General features: G+C 38.6%; 1 protein-coding gene across 4 annotated transcripts in view; it reads left to right on the top strand.

The window, feature by feature from the left end:
- The window catches only part of Zfp62 (ZFP62 zinc finger protein), a 114,567-nt gene that overhangs the window by 85,599 nt on the left and 7,469 nt on the right, over positions 1-21,499 (top strand). The window lies entirely within an intron of this gene.

Genomic DNA, 21,499 nt, shown 5'->3' with positions numbered 1-21,499 from the left:
CTCCTACTGTTAATCTCTAGATGTGGGCTATGTTACCCTCAGCAGGAGGTTTGGGAGCTAGTTTCTCAGCCTTGGTCTGAGAGAGAACCAGGGCATCTAAACCCTTTAAGTAGCTGTTTTGGGTTGTGTGCTTTCTGCTGACTTGGGTAGCTCCCTCTCCCCATAGGGCAGTGAGCTCCAGGATACATAGTGGATACCAGGGTCGGCTGTGCAGTGACACTTTAGTGACCCTAGTGAAAATGTTTTTTTATACTAACACCCAGAACACACACACATACACATACCAGATGGTTCCTAAAATTATCCATATCATATGTAATGCATTCTGAGAATTTCTATTTTCTGCTAATTTTTTTCTTTTTCTTTCTTTTTTTTAAAATGCTGCTTGTGACCCCATTAACTTGATTTCATTAGTGGGTTTGAAAAATCCTGGGGCTAACTGACTTCATTGACAGAAACCACTTTTGAGCTTTATATCAGATGTGTATGGCAGAGGTGTCTGGATGGGTTCTGCATAGAAGGGATGGGCACTGGGGAAACAGCTTCAGGACAGCTATTTTTACCTTCCATATGGCCTTCCCTCCATAAGTCTTGACTTTTGCCCTTCTCTTATCTTGGTCACTCTGGTAGGATTGCATTCATTGAGTTGAGTGAGTCATCCCCAAATGTGTTGTGTGAAGTCTCTGGCCAGGCCTTCCTGAGTCTTTAGTGGATTTTGTAGTAGAACCCTGTCAGGGTTGGGTTGCCAGAGGACAGGCCAGGAGGGTGGGAGGTGGAGGACAATTAATGTTAGATAAAACCACCACTTTTAAATTCACTTTTTTTTCTTAATACATGTTTCTATACTCTTCCACATCTTTCTTTATACCTTGGTTATATACATACCAGATTTCTTACATATATAAACAGATAAAATATTTATAGTTGTGATTTAGATTATGAGGTCTCCCTCAAAAAGCTCATGTGAAACAATGCATGAATTTTCAGAATTGAAATATTTAGGTTATGAGAGCTGTAACCCTAGTAAGTGGAGTAATCTTCCCATATGGATTAACTGGACAGTAACTGTAGGCAAGTAGGGTGGGGCTGGAGGAGGTAAGTCACTAGGGGTGTGCCTTTGGTGTTTTGGTTTTTTTTTTTTTTTGTCCCTGGTGAGGCTCTTTCTGCATCCTTATTGCCATGGCCTGGGCTGCTTTCCTCTTCATGTATTTCCACCATCGTGTTCTGCATTACCTTGGGCTCAGAGCTATGGAGTCAGCTGACCATAGACAGAGCCTCTGAAATTGTGAGCCAAAATAAACTCTCCATTGTTCTTGTCAGGTCTTTTGTTCACAAAAGGACTAAAAGCTGACTAAAACATTTATCAATAAACCCACATAGTAATGTAAATATTTAACGTATATAGCTTTCTATAAAATACAAATTTATAGTACAAGTTTACTGTATTTATTAAATATCTTTAACAAATGGGATTTCAAACTTCCTGACAGAACCTATGTAGAGGTAAGTGGTTTGCCACTGGAGGGGCCCTTGAGTCTCCATCTGTTTTCCCACTTACCTAACCTGGGCAAGTCACAGGGAATTTATAATTGGGAGCAGAGGTCAGAGAACCTTGCTGGTGGGGGCCAAGTGCTACATCTCCTTTTCTGAGGCATAGAGAACAGGTCTGGTAGCAAAAGTCATGGTGGTGTTGTACGTGGGTCCACTACCTACATATTTGACTTTGGATCAGCCATTTGTCCTGCCAGAGCCTCTTTCTGTGGGGCCAGAACAGTAATACCTCCTGGGGTGATTATGAAGAGTAGTATGTGTGGAAGCAATGTAAACAAAGTCCCATAGAAATCCCTGTCTCCATTACTCTCCTTTTCCTCCTTTTCTTGGTGGTCATTTTGGTCCCCCCTACTAATGTTCCCTGATCTCACATGTGTCTGGAGGGAGCAGAGTGGCAGCCATGAAGTTTGAGAAGGAAAGGGGCCAGGTAGTACTAAGGCTGTTAAACTTTCCCCTACTGGCTCCCTTGGCTTATTTGAAGTCTGTATCTTTTTTCTAATATAAGACTGTCAGACTTAGATTCAGATGCATATAGCAAGAAACCCAGAGTACTGTGCCTTACGGCAGTGAGAGGGTAGGGTTGGCATAGTTGTTCCTGATGCCATCAGGGCCCCAAACACCCTACATCTTTGTCTTACTCTACTTAGCCTGAGGCTTTCATCCTAGATGTCACTTCTTGGCTGCAGAAGCTCTATCCATCACACTTCCATTTCAGGTAGGAAGAAAGAAGAAGGAAGAAGGTGGTAAAAGGTAAATACCTGTTGCCGTCTTTCTTTCCGAAAGTCCATAGTGCCTTATCTCAGCTCCCTGGTCAGAACTGGATCATACAGAGCACCTATCAACAAAAGAGACTGGGAAAAATAATTTTTCAACTGAATTGATTCTTATTCAGAACAAGATTCCTATTACTGAGGAAGAAGGGAGTCATTTTGTGGGCAACTAAAGAGACCCATACCACACATGAGTCCTGGAAGACAAACTTGGGGTGATTTGGAGTGGGTAGTATGATGGGGAGATTGAGGGAAGTGCATTAGGAACCATAATCTGATGAAGGGTAGAATCAAATCTCCTCCGGTCCCTAACCCTATAGTTGTGTGAGAAACATGTCCAGCAGTGCTCAAGGAGGCTTGTGCTAAGCTTTCCCAGGGTCACACATGACAACTGAAATCCTTCAAGGCCACATACAATAATAGAAATGCTGATTGACAAGCAGAGATGGACCAAGGGACTGGTCATCTATTTTATCTTTCTACCATCTTCAGTACGTGGCACGTAGCTCACAGTCCAAGATGGTGCCTTCATTCCAGCCACCAGGAGGAAGGAAAAGGAAAAGGAGAACAAACTTCCTTCTTTACAGAATGAAATCAGTGTACATAGCACATTCCCTCATATTTCATTTACCAGAATTTAATCTAGTTCTCTTAGTTGCAGGGGAAGTGAGAAATGGAGTCTTAGCTTGGCAGCCATGTGTTCAAAAAACTAAATCTTTTACCACATATGTAAGAAAGGAAGCATGGTTAATGAGAGGCAGTTTTCTCTCTCTCTCTCTCTCTCTCTCTCTCTCTCTCTCTCTCTCTCTCTCTCTCTTTTAAGTACTGGGGACAGAACCCAGGGGCACAGTACTGCTAAGAATAGCAGAGTCCTGTTTATTTTTTGTTTTGAGACAGATTCTTATTAAGTTGCCCAAGCTGGCCTTGAATTTTTTATCCTCCTGCCTCAGCCTTCTGAGTAGATGGGATTATAGACATGTGCCACCATGCCTAAGAGGCAGCAGCATTCTCTTGAGTACAGGTAATAAGGCAAAATCTGTCAAAAACCTTCTTTGGAAATAATGTTGTTTACTTTTAAAAATTTCTACTTAGAAAGGGAAAAACCCTTCAGAATCAGGGGTGAGTGGTGATGAGGCCTCACCAAGGGCCCTCCATACTTTCCCTGAGGAAGGCAACAAGAACACCCCACCATGGGAATGGTTGCCTTGGTCCTACATGAAACCATGCCATGCAAATGAGAATGTGAATCTAAAAGTTAAGGTGTAATAGTCACCTGTCACTGTAACAAAATACCAGACACAGGCTATTTGTGAAGTAAAGAGAGGTTTTTTGTTTCGTTTTGGCTCATAGTTCTGGAGGTTCAAAGTTAAAGTTTGGAGTGCATGTCAGGATAAGTGTTCAGATCTCTAGCCACGTAGCCGAGAATGGGCAGGAATCTTACAATCATCTTTGGGAAGTATACCCCCAGTGACCTAAGACCTTCTCTACAAGGTCACAAGGCCTTGAGTTTCTTAACTTCCTAATAATAACACCCAGGGACTAAGTCTTTAACATGGGCCTTTGGAGGACATTCAACATCCAACTATAACAAGGGGTTGTGACTTCTGATCCTAGTTTGTTGAAACATTCAGCTTAAGGCCTCGAGTGTAGGAGCTGCCATGTAAGAAGTCTGACTAAGCTGGCAACAGTGGCACTTGCCTGTAATTCCAGTGATTTGGGAAGCTGAGGTAGGAGGATTGCAAGTTCAATGCTAGCCTCGGCAATTTAGGGAGTTCCTAAGCAACTTAATGAGATACTGTTTCAAAGTAAAAAAAATAAAAACAACCTGGAAGGTAACTCAGTAGTAACGCACTGCTGGGTTCAATCCCCAGTACAAAAACAAAACAAAAACAAACATCCAAAGAAGCCTGACTACCATGAGATCACTTCACTGGAGAAACCAGATGAACTGGTTGGTAGTTAGCATCATCTACTGTTATGTGAGTGAGCCATGTTGGATATGCAGTCCTGTACAGCCTTTAGATGTTTGCAGCCCTGGCCAACTTTGAACTGAAACTGCACAGGACACCCTGTGAGCAATTGCCTAGCAAAATCCCTTGATAATTTCTGACCCACAAGTTGCAAGAAAAAGTTGTTTTTAGCTGAAGTAATTTGAAAAGTGAAAGTATAACTAGAAGATCTTATGTAACCAGAATGGAATGTTTAGACAAATATTTTAAAAATTAGAATTTTTAAGCATTTACTCATTAATACCCAGGGGTGAGAATATTGTTATATAGGAGACTATTTCTATTATTTGGGTAGAAGTTGTCTTTGAATTAAAGCATGTGAATATCTTTTTATTCTCCCCAAATGTTTTTTTTTTCAATTTTATATTTAAAGTATTATCCAAGTTGTTATTATGGAAGTTTTCTAATCCATAGGGAAACTGAAAGAATTTGCCAAGAATACTCATATTCTTTCCCCTGAGATGATCACAGATATTAATATTTTACCATATATAGACCCATATACCCATTTATTTTTCTCTCTACCATTCAATAAAAGGTCGAAGGCCAAATTTTTAAAATAACATTTTTTTAATAATCATGTAAGTAGTATGTGTTCATTGTGTAACTATTAGAGGTTTTGTTTTGTTTTTTTTAAATTGAAACAATTTACCATAACCCTACTGTCCAGATTAACTACCTTTAATTCTTGGTTTGCTGAATACATTTCTAATCTGACTTTGGTCTTCATTAGGTACTAGTGCCCTCTACTGATGACTGGGTGAATTGTTTGGTAGTGAGATTTTTATTTACATAGTCTTGAGTTTTTGGTTGAATTGATTCCCCAGATTACTTACTTACGGATGAAGCAAGAAAGTTAGTTTTCAGTTTTCTGAAACTGCAAAACAGAACTTGATGACCCATATCTAGGGGTTTTATTAAAAAATCTTGGGCAAGACCTCACCTATAAAGGCCAGACTGACTTACCTGTCATTGCCATGTTGTTTCTTGAATTAGACCCTGTAGGGATGGACATCCATGTCCAATCCATGTCCTGGCACCTTAGTTAGATGGCACAGACATTGTTGTTCTAACTCCTCTCTTCCACAGCTGAACTGATATCCCTGATTTTTTCTAGATTCTTTTTCTTTCTCCTCCTTCAACTCATCTTTCTTGTCCTTTTCTCTTGTATTGTAAATACCTTGTAAATAATACACCTTATATTATTTACACTTTCCACCTTAGACCTCTCATGTAATATACTTCACTCTTGAAAATTTTCAACTTATCAACTTAGTTCTCATTGCAAATTAGTATATTCAAGGATCCAAATTTATAGCACATCTATAATATTTATGAAAACAATATACTTTCTTTTTTTCTCTCTCACCAGATTATAGTCAATGAAGAAGATCTCAATCATATCTCTTGGAAGCTATGGTTCAGACAGACATGAGACAGGAAGTTACAATCCTCTGGAAGTGCTATTCTGGCTGCTTCTTTAGAAGGTCCCCATAATAATCATATTGAGCTCATGTTGAATGGCTTGTTGTCTGCCTCCATTCAGTGACACAGAGGAACTAAATCAATTTTGTCCTTAAGATAAATGGATACAGTTATTGTAATCTAGAAATGTCAAGGTTAACAGGAAAAGAGGAAATGTTTTGGGGAAAGCATGTGGTGAGCCAGAGTGGAAGAAATAAAAAGGTGTTTGAACATTTCAAAAAGTGGAAGCATCAATCTAGAGTGGGCTGAAGTCCAGTGAAGAGACAGAATGGAATCACTCTTTTTTGGTTAACAGTCTTGTCTCCTTGCCTCCCTTTGACTGACCTCAGACAACTCCTTCCCATGGGGTGCCAGAACTTTAAGCTATGGTCTGTGAAACAGTCTCAAATATTCTTGTTTGGCACTTTCAGAGAACCATGATGGGACATGTAGAACCATGATGTGCCATTCCCACTAAAATTAGTAATAAGATCACTTCCTACCAAAGTGCAGTAGTGGTAGTCAGCAGAATTCATTAGGGTGGTGGTAGGATAGTGTTGGGTTAAGTAAAAATTTCAGTGATAAAAGTTTGATTAAAGTACATTAGGCATTTTATCTGTGCAAAGGAACTGGATATGTATCTGCCATGTTTATTTACAATATACCCATGTCTAGATCTAAATGGCAAATGGATTTGTAAGGAATAATAATAAAGAGGAGACAGAGACAAGATGCAAAGGCAGGGAAGATGGCAGAATGGCTCTTTGTCCAAGCAGCCTCATTTATTTATACCAATAGGTCACATTAGGTCATTAGTACCATAACTACATTATTGTTTAGAGTATCAGTAAGGTTACTTCTTTTGCAGTTACATTTCATAGTTACAATATGCAATGTTAGGAGCTTTGTGCAGTTCTCAAGAAAGTCCGTTGTCTGAAGTTACTGTTATTGAGGCAGCTCCAGGAGCACCAGACCTTGGTGAAAGATTGTAGTTATCTAGCAAACAAGTTCTTCTACTCCCAGGAGGTATGTGCCTGCAATCAAGTTCGAGGCTTGATGAGGCTCTAACACAGAGGCATCTCAAGGCATTGCTGTACCAGCTAGACATTGGACATATATTAGCTATATTACTAGATCCTAAAAGAAATTATAGGATATTCTAAGTGGAAAACAGGGTGCCTATTACCCTCCGGGAGTTTTCTCACCAGGGGAACACTTCCCTGTACATTTCTATGGTCAGAATCCCTATATGGGTTAACACTTTGAAAATCTTCCCACGAAACTCATGGCAACAATATATTAAATAATAAAAGAAATATAAGGACACATCAAATTAGTTAAGTGTAAGATAAATATATCTGGAACAGATACACAAGATAATGAGTGAGACCATAGATGATGGTGTTAGGTAGGTCAGTGTTATGGTCTTTATATGAGATGTCCCCCCAAAGCTCCTGTTAATGCAGGAATATTCAGAGGTAAAATGATTATGACAGCTATAATTAATCAGTCCATTCTACTTTGAATGGATGGGGCAGTGAGTATAGGCAGGTGGGGTGTGGCTGGAGAAGGTGGGTCACTAGGGGAGTGCCCTGGAAGGATTATTCTTCCTGGGGTCTCTTCCCCTCCCCCACCTTCTCTCTGCCTCCAGACTCCACCATGAAATGAGCAGCTTCTTCTGTTGGGCCCTTCCTCCATATTGCACTGCCTCACTTTGGGTGCAGATCAATGGAGTCAGCTGTCTGTGGACTGAGACCTCTGAAACCATGAGCTATAAATAAACTTTTGCTCCTCTAAGTTGTGTTTGTCAGGTATTTTGGTCACAATGACAAAAAGCTAACTAAAATACTTAGTTAGCTATGAACAGGTAGGTAGGGGGAAATTTACAATATGCAATGTTAGGAGCTTTGTACAGTTCTCAAGAAAGTCCATTATCCATAGGACAGAAGGCATATGCTATAAGAAAAATCCAGAAGTCATAAAACTGAAACTACAGGGAACCTTATTGAAACAGGCAACAAGTGTTTGGAGAAGGTGAGCTGGGATGCTTAAACTTCTTCAAGCTATAGATAATTATAAAACCCTTGAGGGAACTATTACTTAAAATCATGGGAAACTCTAATCAAAACAGTCTAGTTTGGGGTCTAGTATGTCAAAACCTCTTCCAGCAATAGATAATTATAACACCTCATAGGAAAGAACTTTTTTCCAGTTCAGGCCCTTATCATCAACACTATTTCACAACTGCGCAGTCACCCTGGAAATCAGAACATCAAGACCCTCACAAAGAAAGTTTGCTGAGGACTATCCAAATAGCAATAAACTGGTTAAGGATCAAGAGAATTGAGGCAAGAACAGGTGAACTCAATTTTTTTAAACATTCCAGCTCTGTGAGCTGTCTTGTTTTTGAGACATCACAGAGAAAACTTTTTTTTTTTTTTTTTTTCTGGCTATACCATTGCTTCTCATGCTGTCTATTAAACTGCTGCTTGCTACTCTGTGTTTCAATTGAATTCTTTCCCACAGAGTCACTAGAACCAGTACCAGAGAACCGCCACAGTTGCCCAGGTTCTGGGGTGGACACTTACCAGGTAACACTGGCATGTGATATGTTTTGCTCATGTATGGACTGGTCATCATAATATTGGTCTTTGTAGGGTAAAAGGGTCCTAAATACTATGATTATATATCTCAAATATCTGACATAATTTATTTCTACTATCCATTATAAATACCAAATCTGGATTGGTAGAGGCAACCAAAACTCTGATAGGCAAGAGATAAACTGGAGGGGGAGCATGAAGAGACGGGAAAGAAGAATAAAAAGAAAAATAACAAAACAAAAACTGCAGATGATTGTGTCAACCAATAATCTAAACCACAAAAAGAAATCTAATGCTAAGATAACCAACAAACTAAATAATAAGAACATGGACTTTAAAAAGGCTATTAATACTTAAAAAGCAAGTAAAGATACTTTTTTTTTTTTTGGTAGTATGGATTGAACCCACTGAGCCACATCCCCAGCTATTTTTATTTTTGATTTTGAAACAGAATCTCACTAAATTGCCTAAGTCTCACTAAGTTGCTGAGGCTAACCTGGAACTTGTGATCTTCTGACTCAGTCTCCAGAGTCTCTAGGATTACTGATGTGCGCCTCCATGCCTGTCACCACAGAGAAAACTTGGAGAGAGATATCATCAAAGTGGTAAAGTACAAATGATTGGACTTTGCTTTTTTTTTTTTTTCATAGAAAACCAATCACAAAGCCTAGAGCAGAGATGTCCATCTTTAATTCCAGTGACTTGGGAGGCTGAGGCAGGAGGATCTCAAGGTTCAAGCCAGTCTCAGCAATTTAGTGAGCCCTCAGCAACTTAGCAAGAACCTGTCTTAAAAGGTAAAAAAGACTGGGGATGTAGCTCATTGGTAAAATACCTCTGGATTCAATCCCCAGTTCAAAAACAGGAAACAAACAAACAAACAAACAAATCCAATTACAACTTTGAACTTTGCAGTGGTACAATTACCAGCCAGAATATCCCAGAACTCAAGTCTGAGGATATGATGATCCCTTGGACCAGAAGGAAGTGAAAAATCATGAGCAGCTGGTAAGAAAAATTGATCTCTAACCATGACCCCTGCTCCCCAAAGCTTACAGGTGGTATGTAGAAAAAATCCTGTTGGACTTGCAGTTTTGAAATTGGAAAAAGTAAGACTGAGGTGGGCACCAGTTTCCTCACCATCCTGGATTTTATCACAGGAAAAACATTCTGTCTCAGCCCAAAGGGAGCATCTCCAGTGCTTGAAGGACTAAAACTCCTGAAGCCAGCTAAAAACAAAGAATGAGGTGGGGCTAGTGATGCTTGGTGTTAGTGATGTTCAGTGTGCAGAGTGCTGACTGCTTCCCGTTTTGCCAGACAAGAAGCCTAATCAGAGAGGCTGTACAGAGATGTCATGCTGCAGGAGACATGTTCCACAGGTCCTTTGGGCAGGAGTCCCTAACTGGCCTTTACATACTCTTAGGTTACTCCCTTGGGATTCCTTATTATTTTTGAGATGATAAATTTTGTTACCACAATTATAATCTTATTAGCAATAACCTTATCTGCTTTATGGAAGAGAAGAGTAGTCATGATTAGACTGAGACATTCTGACACTTGTATAACAGAAATTTCAGAAGATAATTGAAGGAATGAAGAAGGAATATTTAGAAAGAAAATTATTGCAATTATCCTGAATTATAGAAAAACAAGTGTAACAGTTCAACTGATAGTGGATCTTTTATCTATAGCAAGTTTCCAGAAGATGGGAGACTATTATTTTCAAAAGGCTAGGAGAATTAGCCATCCTTTAAAATTTTTATATTCAGTTCAATTTTTTGTGTAAGATAAGAGTACATTTAAAAGATAAACATATGTAAAAAATGTTCAACATCTCTAGAAAATATAGAAATGCAAATCAAAACTACTCTAAGATTTCATCTCATGCCAGTCAAAATGGCAGTTATTAAGAATACAGACAACAATAAATGTCGGCGAGGATGTGGGGGAAATGGCACACTCATACATTGCTGGTATGACTCCAAATTGGAGTAACCAACCTGGAAAGCAGTATGGAGATTCTTTAGAAAACTTGGAATGGAACCACCATTTGGCCCACCTATTCCACTCCTCAGTCTTTACCCAAAGGACTTTAAATCAGCATACTATAGTAACACAGCCACATCAATGTTCATAGCATCTCAATTCACAATAGCTAAAACTGTGGAAGCAACCTAGATGCTTTTCAATAGATGAATGGATAAAGAAACTGTGGTATCTATACACAATGAAATATTACTCAGCAATAAAAGAATAAAATAATGGCATTTTCAGGTAAATGGATGAAGTTGGAGAGTATCATTCTAAGTGAAATAATTCAATCCCCAACACCCAAATGCAGAATATTCTCTCTGATAAGTGGATGCTGATCCATAACAGGGAGTGGGGAGGCATGGGAAAAATGGAGGAACTTTGACTGGACAAAGGGGAGAGAGGATAGGGGAGGGTGCATGGGGAAAGGAAAGATGGTGGAATGAGATGAACATCATTACCCTAGGGACATGTATGACTTGCACATATGGTGTGATGCTACATTGTGTACAACTATAGACATGTAAGTTGTGTTGTAATTGTGTACAATGAATCAAAATGCATTCTGCTGTCATATATACCTAATTAAAATAAATGAATTAATTTAAAACTAAAAGAATACAAATAACAAGAAACGCTGGTAAGGATGTGGGAGAAGAAAGAATTCTTATGCACTAATCGTGGGAATTATTAAAACCACTATAGAAATGAGTATGAAGAGTCTTCAAAAGCCTACACATAAAAATACCATATTATAAAAAATGATGAGAACAGTTAGTTATTCATAAGCTGAGTAAATTTAATTATCTAATGTATACAAAATTTGTGTTTAAATAATAAGTGAAATGGGTTTGGGATGTAGTCCAGTGTTAGAACACTTGTGTAGCATGGGCAAGCCTCTGGGTTTGATCCCCAGTAAAACACACACACACACACACACACACACACACACACACGTACACACACTGAAGTTAATAAGAATAAACAAGATTGAGAAATGATTGTTGAATGCATAATGTGAACTGAGTTGTCTATGAGGAAGATACTAAAAAACTTTGTTAGAAAAATAATACATACATACATACACACATACATCTAGGTTGAGAATTCCTAACCTGAAAATCCAAAATCTGAAAATATTCCAAAATCTGAAATGTTTTCACTATCAATATGGCACTGAAAATGGAAAATTCTACCCCTGACCTCATATCACCAAAACTCAGATACACTAAAAATGTTATGTTGTGTAAACTACTTTCAGCTTATGTGTATAAAGTATAAATAAAATATAAATGAATTTTGTGTTTAAACTTTGGTCCCATCCCAAGGTCTATATGAAAATATTATAAAATCCCAAAATTCTGAAATTTAAATCACTTCAGTTTCAAGTATTTAAAATAATACTTGAAATATTATATTTATAATAATATTATTTTAAATAATAATACTTGTTATTTAAAATAATACTCAAGCTAGATCAGGAAGAGGTTGGTGCAGACTGAGGAGTGGGGAAACTGGGCTGAAGATATCAGGTGACTTGTGCTTTGAACTGTGATTTGTATCTGTGCTCCTTATTTCACATTTCCTGTATCCGTCTTGGTTGAGACTATAGACTGCCACCTTCAGCCCATGGAGTAGAAGAAGAGCACCAGGAGGATAGCAAATTGGATTAGCTGTTGGGGAAAGACCACATCAAGGTGGTATTTCCAAAATCCTAGAGCAGAGGCCTGATCTCAGGTTTCCCAACAAACCAAGTCTGGCCACTTGCACCAAAAAACAAACAAACAAACAAACAAAAAAGGTAATGGTGAAAAGCAGGAAAGAAATTTTTAATCAACATGTACATAATGGGAAAGCAAAATAAGACCAAACATCTCATCCCTATCCTTGGGGTACTAACATGAGCTGGTTTAAATAGAGGAAGAATCAGGGTAGGGATTGAGAGTAATGTATAATTAAGCAATCTTGGTCAAACTGTGGTCTGGTTAATTATTATTTAAGTTCTGCAAGGTAGCTCTGGTGAAGCCCTTATCACAAAGACAGTCTCATTGTGGGGTGATGTGCCTGTTAGGCTCCACTATGGAGACAGTGACTAAAGACTTTTGGACACTACACCAGGATCTGAAATAGGATTCTGTAAATCTTGCCTCAATCTTGAAGGGAGATAAGAAATGTTAGGTAAATTTAGGGCTAATAAACCTTGAATTACCAATTTTTAGATGAACATTCCTTAAAAGATGAACATGTCAATGTGCAGAGCTGAGCAGGTCAAAGTTTAAGAAAATAAGCAAGATAATAATAAAATGAAGGCAAAGATGCCAAGATTTAGTTTGCTTTTAGTTACTCATTTGGCATCTTCAGGCCTAGGTAAAAAGTGTTTTTAACAAAAGCAGCTTCTCTAAGCTCTTGTTATAATTGAACCTTAAAGACTTGCTGAGATTTCCCCTTATAGCTGTTTTGAACAGAAACCATGCAGAGAAGAATTAATAAAGGACACTGGGTCTATGGTCCTGCTGTGTGGGCCATGACTGATCCTTCTACCATTTCCACCCACCCAGTACCCACATCTAAATTTCTTTGCTGTATATCCTGGCCCCTTCAGCATCCTAGGGCACTTGGCTGCTCCTTCATGGCCAGAATGACACAGCATCAGCTTTAGGGCCATCATTTTTTACCCCTATTCTTTTTCCTTTCTCCTTCCACCATTTTCCTTATCTAGAGTTCATCTAATCCTCCCATGCTACCCCTCTCAACCCCATTATGAATCAGCCTCCTTATATCAGAGAAAACATTTAGCATTTGGGTTTTAGGGATTGGCTAACTTCACTTAGCATTGTATTCTCTAACTCCATCCATTTACCTGCAAATGCTATTATTTTATTCTCTTTCATTGCTAAGTAATATTCCACTGTGTATATATACCATAGGGTTTTTTTTTTTTTATCCATTCATCTACTGAAGGACATCTAGGTTGGCTCCACAGTTTAGTTATTGTGAATTGTGCTGCTATAAACATTGATGTGGCTGTGTCCCTGTAGTATGCTGTTTTTAAGTCCTTTGGGTATAGAACTAGGAGAGGGACAGCTGGGTCAAATGGTAGTTCCATTCCCAGCTTTCCAGGGAATCTCATTACTGCTTTCCATATTGGTTTTATCAATTTGCAGTCCCACAAGCAATGTATGATTGTGCCTTTCCCCCAAGTCCTCACCAACACTTAATAACTGTCATTCTGGCTGGAGAGAAATGAAATCTTAGAGTAGTTTTGATTTGCATTTCTCTAATTGCTAGATGTCGAACATTTTTCATATGTTTGTTGATTTATTGTATATCATCTTCTGAGAGGCATCTGTGCAATTCCTTTGCCCATTTATTAATTGGGTTATTTGTTTGATTGATGTTTATAGCTTTTTGAGTTCTTTGTATATCCTAGAGATTAGTTCGCTGATGTGCGAGTAGTAAAAATTTGCTCCCATTCTGTAGGCTCTCTATTCCCCTCACTGATTGTTTCGTTTTCTGAGAAGAAGCTTTTTAGTTTGAATCCATCCCATTTTTTGATTCTTGATTTTAATTCTTGTGCTATAGGAGTCTTCTTAAGGAAGTCGGGGTCTATTCAACATGATAGAGATTTGGGCTCACTTTTTCTTCTAATAGACACAGTGTCTCTGATTTAATTCCTAGGTCCTTGATCCACTTTGAGTTGAGTTTTGTGCATGGTGAGAGATAGGGGCTTAATTTCAGTTTGCTGCATATGAATTTCCAGTTTTCCCAGTACCATTTGTTGAAAAGGCTGTTTTTTCTCCAATGTATGTTTTTGGTGCCTCTGTCTAATATAAGATAACTGTAATTATGTGGGTTATGTGTCCTCTATTCTGTACCATTGGTCTACATGTCTATTTTGGTGCCAATATGATGCTGTTTTTTGTTACTATTGCTCTGGAGTATAGTTTAAGGTCTGATATAGTGATGCCACCTACTTCACTCTTCTTGCTAAGGATTACTTTAGCTATTCTGAGTCTCTTATTTCATGATTGCTTTTTCTATTTCTATCAGGAATGTCATTGGGATTTTGATTGGAATTGCATTAAATCTGTATAGTGCTTTTGGTAGTATGGTCATTTTGACAGTATGGTCATTTTGACAATATTAATTCTGCCTATTCAAGAACAAGGAAGATCTTTTCTTCTTCTAAGGTCTTCTTTAATTTCTTTCTTTAGCATTCTGTAGTTTTCATTGTAGAGGTTTTTCACCTCTTTTGTTAGGTTGATTTCCAAGTTTTTTTTTTTTTTTGAGGTTATTGTAAATAGGGTAGTTTTCCTTGTTTCCCTTTCAGAGGATTTGTCACTGATATTACAGAAATGCCTTTGATTTATGGGTGTTGATTTTATATCCTGCTATTTTCTTAATTCACTTACTAGTTCTATAAGTTTTCTGGTGTAATTTTTTTGGTCTTCTAGGTGTAAAATCATATCATCAGTAAATAGTGCTAATTTGAGTTCTTCTTTTCCTATCCATATCCCTTTAGGTCTTTGTAATTGTTCTGATCAGTGTTTCAAGAACTATGTTAAATAGAAGTGGTGAATGAGGGCATCCCTGTCTTGTTCCAGTTTTTAGAGAGGGTGCTTTCAATTTTTCTCCATCTAGAATGATGTTGGTCTGGTGCTTAACATAGATAGCTTTTATGATGTTGTGATGTTTTATGATGTTTCTGTTATCCCTAGTTTTTCTAGTGTTTTGAACATGAATCTGTGCTGCATTTTATCAAGTGCTTTTTCTGCATCTATTGAGATGATCATATGATTTATTCCATTGTGATCTGATAGAATGCAGGGTAGTATCTCTATATTTTTGTATTTGTCAAGAGTTGCTTTGTGGTATAATGTATGGTTTATTTTAGAGAAGGATCCATGTGCTGCTGAGAAGAAAATGTATTTGCTCATTGAAGGATAAAATATTCTATATGTGTCCATTAAGTATAAGTTATTGATTATATTATTGAGTTCTATAGTTTCTTTGTTCAGCTTTTGTTTGGAAGATCTATCCAATGATGAAAGAGGTGTGTTAGAGTCTTCCAGAATTATTGTGTTGTGGTCTATTTGACTCTTGAACTTTAGAAGAGTTTGTTTGATGAACATAGATGCTCCATTGTTTGAGACATATATATTTATAATTGTTATGTCTTATTGAGGTATGGTTGCCTTGAGCAGTGTGAAGTGTCCTTCTTTATCTCTTTTGATTAACTTTAGCTGATATGAGGATGAAAACCCCTGCTTGCTTTCACAGTCCATGTGCGTGATATGATTTTTCCCAACTTTTCACCTTCAGTCTGTGGATGTCTTTCCTAATGAGATGAGTCTCTTGGAGAGAGACTCAGCATATTGTTGGGTGTTTTTTTTCTTTTTTGATCAAATCAGCTAGCCTATGTCTTTTGATAGTGAGTTTAGGCCATTAACATTCAGGGTTATTATTGAGACTCATGTATTCCCAGCCATTTTTGTTTATTTTTGTTATTTAACTTGACTTGATTTCACCTTTGATTAGTTTTTCTTTTAGTGTAATACCTCTCTGCTGATTTTCATTGTTGTTTTTTATTTCCTCTTCATAGACTATTTTGCCAAAGATGTTCTGTAGTGCAGGTTTTCTAATTGTAAATTCTTTGAACTTTTGTTTATCATGGAAGGTTTTTATTTCATCATCAAATCTAAAGCTTGATTTTGCTGGACATAAGATTCTTGGTTGGCATTTATTTTCTCAAAGCTTGATTTTGTTCCAAGATCTTCTAGCTATCAGGGTCTTGGTTAAAAAATTTGTATATAACATAAATGGTTTCCTTGTATATGCAATCTGAGTATTTTCTCTTGTGGCTTTTAATACTCTCTCCTTATTTGGTATGTTAGGCATTTTTCATTATAATGTGCCTTAGTGTGGATCTCTTGTGATTTTGTACATTTGGCATCCTATAAGCCTCTTGAATTTGGTTTTCCAATTCATTCTTCATGTTTAGAAATTTTTATGATATTATTTCATTGAATAGATTGTTCATTCCTTTGGTTTGGAACTCTGTGCCTTCCTCTCTCCCAATAACTCTTAAATTTGGTCTTTTTATACTATCCCAAATTCCTGAATGTTCTACTCATTTTTTTTAACCATTTTCACTGTGTGGTCTACATTCTTTTCAAGATTATATATTTGGTCTTCATTGTCTAGGTCCTGTCTTCCAAGTGGTCTAATCTGTTGATGATGCTTTCAATTGAACTTTTAATTTGATTTATTGTTTCTTTCATGTCAAGGATTTCTGTTTGGTATTTCTTTAGAACCTTTATCTCCCTATTTAAGTAATCTTTTGCTTCTTGTATTTGTTTATGTAGTTCTTTGTTGAAATGATTTTTTGCTGCCTATGTTTGCACTCTTATATCGTCCTTTAATTCACAGAGTATTTTAATTATGTATATCCTAAACTCCTTCTCTCTAATTTCATCTGCTGTGCTGGCCATGGATTCTAATAATGTGGTATCTTGATTTGTTTGAGGCACTTTCTTCCCTTGTCTTTTCATGTTGCTCATGTGTCTTCCCTTCTAGCATTGTGGATCCAAGGCATTACCATTTGTACCCTATAGGCTTATAGTGCCACTGTAGGGTTCCAATATCTCTCCTTTGAGGAGTAGGACAATGTAAATAGATCCCAATATAAATAATATACGACATAAAACAAATTGTTGTCAATAGACATTTACAGTTTAGTCACAAGGTACAGAGATGGTGAATTCAATTATTATCTAGAATATTATCAGTAGGTTTATAAAAGGGTTTACAGTTTCTGATGGTGGACAAAGACTGGGGGTGAGGTGTAGGAAGATATTCTGAGGAGGTATAGAGTTATTATTTATTAGGAAGTGTGAGAGAGAAATCTAAAGAAGAAAGTCAGTAGCAGAAGAATAGAAAGAAAGTAATTTGGGGTAGACAAGTAAGAGGGAAGACAATAGAGAGCATAAAACAAACACATATGTACTAAGAAAAATAAAATAAAATGTTAAAATTGTAAAAATTGGAGGAAAACAAACAAAAAGAAGAATATACAACACAACTCTAATATACTATTCAGTTGTCTCAGACCTCAATATCCTAGTTCATGCAAAGTACTTGTTTCACATATGTTGGGGATGTGAGGGCAGGAGAATAGAAAGGGAGAAGAAAGAAAAAAAGAAAAAAATCTTGAAGGAAGAAACAAGGATTGTTTTGGTTGAAGATCAGTATTTTTCCTGCTTTCCTTCTCATCAATAGGTGGGGTCATCTGTTGTTAGCTGGTATCTGCACCCTCATGATAGAGGGTTGGTCCTGGGTGGAGGGCAACTGGAAGTGGGGTGTGGCACCCACCAGTCCTTGAAGGGAGGCTGCACCTCAGGGATCTCTTTTGGGGCCTTCTCCTGTGATGTGAGCACATAGTCTTATCTCCTTAACTCGCCCGAAGACCTCTCAGTTCCTGGTCTCTGTTAGTCTCTAGACTGTATCACACTCACCCTCTCCCTTAGTGCTTCCTAATAAGGGATCGTTCTCTCCAGGGCTCTTGTGTGTGGTGCTTTGGGCATGCTCCACACATGCCCCACTGAGCTGATTTTTTGTTGGGCAGTTACATGGGCTCTCTCTCATCCAGCGAGGAGGTCCTTCGAACAGGATAGAGGAGAGTGTGGCTGTGGAGTTGCTAATCAAGACCTCTGGAGACCAAGCAAGAAGCAGGTCTGATTTTATTGGGAAGTTACTATGTATATATACTCAGGCAGTAGCTAAGCAGATTACAGGCAGCCACCAATGCAATTTCTGGCCAACTGTCCTTGCAGCGACCAATCGAGGAGAGGGCCATGGAGCGAGCACAGGGACTGCAACATGTGGCCTTATGTCCAGAGCTGTGCCTACGGGGTAAGTAGTTTGCCACTCACATACCTAGCATGGGGGAATGGTTTGCCACTCAGATGCTCTTAACTTATTCCATGTATGCAGTACTCCGTGCACTTGTCCCCACATCTCCCCACTCTGACTATGTTGCAAGGACTTCAGCCAGCATTTCTGTTTTTCAGTAGGTGGCCTTTATGTGGTTACATGAGCATCTTACAACACAAAAAAAATTGTCACTATTATAAACAGTAGGGCCAATGTAATAGCATTATAAGGATTATAATACATAATTATATTGGCTCTCAGGTTTTTCCAATGTTCAGTTAATCCCTGGAAGAAGGAAGAGGTTTTCAAGATAGACACCTTCATCTCATTGATTTTGACAATTGCCTTAGTAAGGTTATGCATAGTCATAACATAGTTAGCATCCCAAGTGCCTTAAGTATACTGAGAAAAATTGGAGAAGTGTAAGGTTACATTGTCAGATACAACATATTAAGTGACACAAATACTATGAAATTCAGGGTTACAAGTGAGCCTTTGAAACATAAACAGAATATCTAGTTGTTCCTGGTGGAGGTCTAGTTATTGCTGAATGACTAAAGTAGTGGCTCAAGACAGTTTATTTAAGTCATTTTAAAGGGCAAAGGCTTCTGCCATGGCAGTAGACAAGTTGTTTACAGTCTGAGTAGTCTGGATACTCTGAGTGAGTGAAGCAGCCACAGTGGCTGTAGTGGTGATGGCTGCTACCAGGGCAATAATTCTAGTGACGATGAGGCTAATTGCATGCCTTGTCCAGTGTAGGATCTCATTCATAAGATTTTTCATCTCTATGTCCCAGGGACTCCTCCACTCTCTGGACAGGTTCACTGGAAGCCAGATTGCTAAGGGCACTCTGAAGATAAATATAAGTTCAGCTGTCATAGCAGGGGTTAGACAATTTGTGAGCCAGCAGGATGTACTGACTGACAAGGGATCTCTGTATGAATGATATTTATGCCATCAGTATCATTGATTATTAACATGACAAAGGCTGGTATAACATAAGCTTGTGCATAGTGGGTATGTGTATAATTTGGCACAAAGGCAAATCCATGGTCAGGGTCTGGACTCAATATAGACCCATTCATCCATCTGGATGCTGCCCATTTGATGGTCCTATAAGCCAGCAATATTAGTGTGATATTCATTATGCCGTACTGATTTCCTGCATACCGGTTGGGGTTGGTAACAGCTTGTCCCATGTTACTGCAGTAACCCATATGGTTTTGGGGCACATCAGTTGCATTCCAGGGAGCTACGCCTGCCCAAGTGCTTAGTTGTTGTTCTTCCCCAGAGAAATTCCTCTTATCAAGGAGATAAGGTATGGCAGTGACACATTGATTCTATGGGATGCTATCATTATCCCAGGGGGGGTTTCCAAAAAGCATTGTTGGGCATGTTGGCATGCAATTGCCTTGGGGGTATCTATGGCTATAGGTAGCATTAACTATAACTCTAAGGTCAGTGAGAGATAGCCCAACATATGACTTATTATAGTTATCTACATTAGTTTCATTGTCAAGAACAAAACAGAGGGGACTGCCTGGATTATAGTTCTCATTATTTACTATGGAGAAACAAATAGGCAGAGTGGGTATGAAAATGTTGTTATTCCAGGGTATAGTTACTTCTTGGATGAATAACTCAGGATCAATAAAGTTGGAATTATTGGAAAAGAGCTTAGGTAAAGCCCCTTCCCAATTAGCAATAGCCAGAAGGTGTAGTCTAGTGATCAGGGCCCAGTTTACCTGGGCCATGGTACTGTTGGTGGTTAGAGCTGTGCATAAGAGTAGAAAGAAGACCTGTCCAGGAGGATTAGGACCATGACCCTGGCTTTCTCCAATATCATTGGCCTGCTGTATTAGCGCTTTTACAACACCACATGTAACCCCATGATGGGGTCTCCTCTGGTGTCCTCTTGCCTTCTTGCATTTTTTCTTCTTCTCGTCTTGATGCATGCAGTGGGTCATCATTGCCTGTAGGTGTCCAGGGTTTGACATGCCAGGCTGGAATCCAGATAGGCTGGGAAGACACAAGCAAAACCCCTACCCAACACCAGTAGCAGCGAAGTCTCTGACCACTGATTGGTTAAAGAATCTTTTTATTGCACTAGGGGTAAGTAGGATGGCCCCATCAAACGGGCCCAATGCTTAAAGGCAGGTGTACAATCATCACCCTTATGCACAGTTAAAAAATTTAAAGTAAAGAGGATAGCATTAAGAATATTATGGGGAGGCTCTGTCTCTCCTTTTTGCTTTAAAATGGCAGACTATAGTTCTTTGTGGGCTCTTTTCACCAGCCCTTGCCCCTGGGAGTTGTAAAGAATACCAGTGGTATGTTTAACCTTCCACTTGGAACAGAACTCCTTAAAGATTATACTTGTATACTGGGGCCATTGTCTGTTTTTATCTCTTATGGTCCTCCCATGTTGTAAAACAGCACAAGAGGTGAGAAAAGACATGTTTGGATTTTTTTCCTGGGGTCACTGTTGCCACAAAGAGCCCTGAGTAAGTGTCTATGCATACATGCATATATTTTAAATGCCCAAAGGATGGCACATGAGTGATATCCATTTGCCACAGGGCATTGAACTTTAGACCTCTAGGATTAACACCTTCCGGTTGTAAAGGTCCTATGGGCAAGAAGGGAACATATTTAGTGCACTATCTAGTAATTAGCTTGGAATTTTTTTTGTTAATTGAGGGAACAGTTTGTGCAAGCTATGGGCTGATTGATGGAACTTGCTGTGCAGCCTGATTGCCTACTCAGGCAAGGAGGCTTCATAGGCTCCACAGGTCCGGTTATCAGCCTCCTCATTTAGTGTGACAAAGGCCCAGGCAACTGTAAAGAGGGTTAGCCCTTCCTTCTAGGAGGGTTTGAATAGATTCAAGGAGCAGGGTAACCACATTGGTATCATTTTTTTATGGAAGCAAAAGGCAATTTAGGAATATCCATGGCACAATATTGACTATAAGTCACAGCATTGATAAGTTCAGGGAATTGTTGCAAGACCAAGTTTATAGCTGATAATTCTAGTACTTGGGGTGACCCAGGGGAGTAATTATATTAGAAGGCCCTTTTTATCCTAGTATCAGGGTGGAAATAGATTATGCCAATTTTCCCTATAGAGCTGGCATCCATGAAC

Source organism: Ictidomys tridecemlineatus, chromosome 1 (assembly GCF_052094955.1).
Source record: "Ictidomys tridecemlineatus isolate mIctTri1 chromosome 1, mIctTri1.hap1, whole genome shotgun sequence".
NCBI classification, from domain to species: Eukaryota; Metazoa; Chordata; class Mammalia; order Rodentia; family Sciuridae; genus Ictidomys; species Ictidomys tridecemlineatus.
The sequence above is the reverse complement of the archived record's forward strand: the minus strand, read 5'-3'. Positions and strand labels throughout refer to the sequence as shown.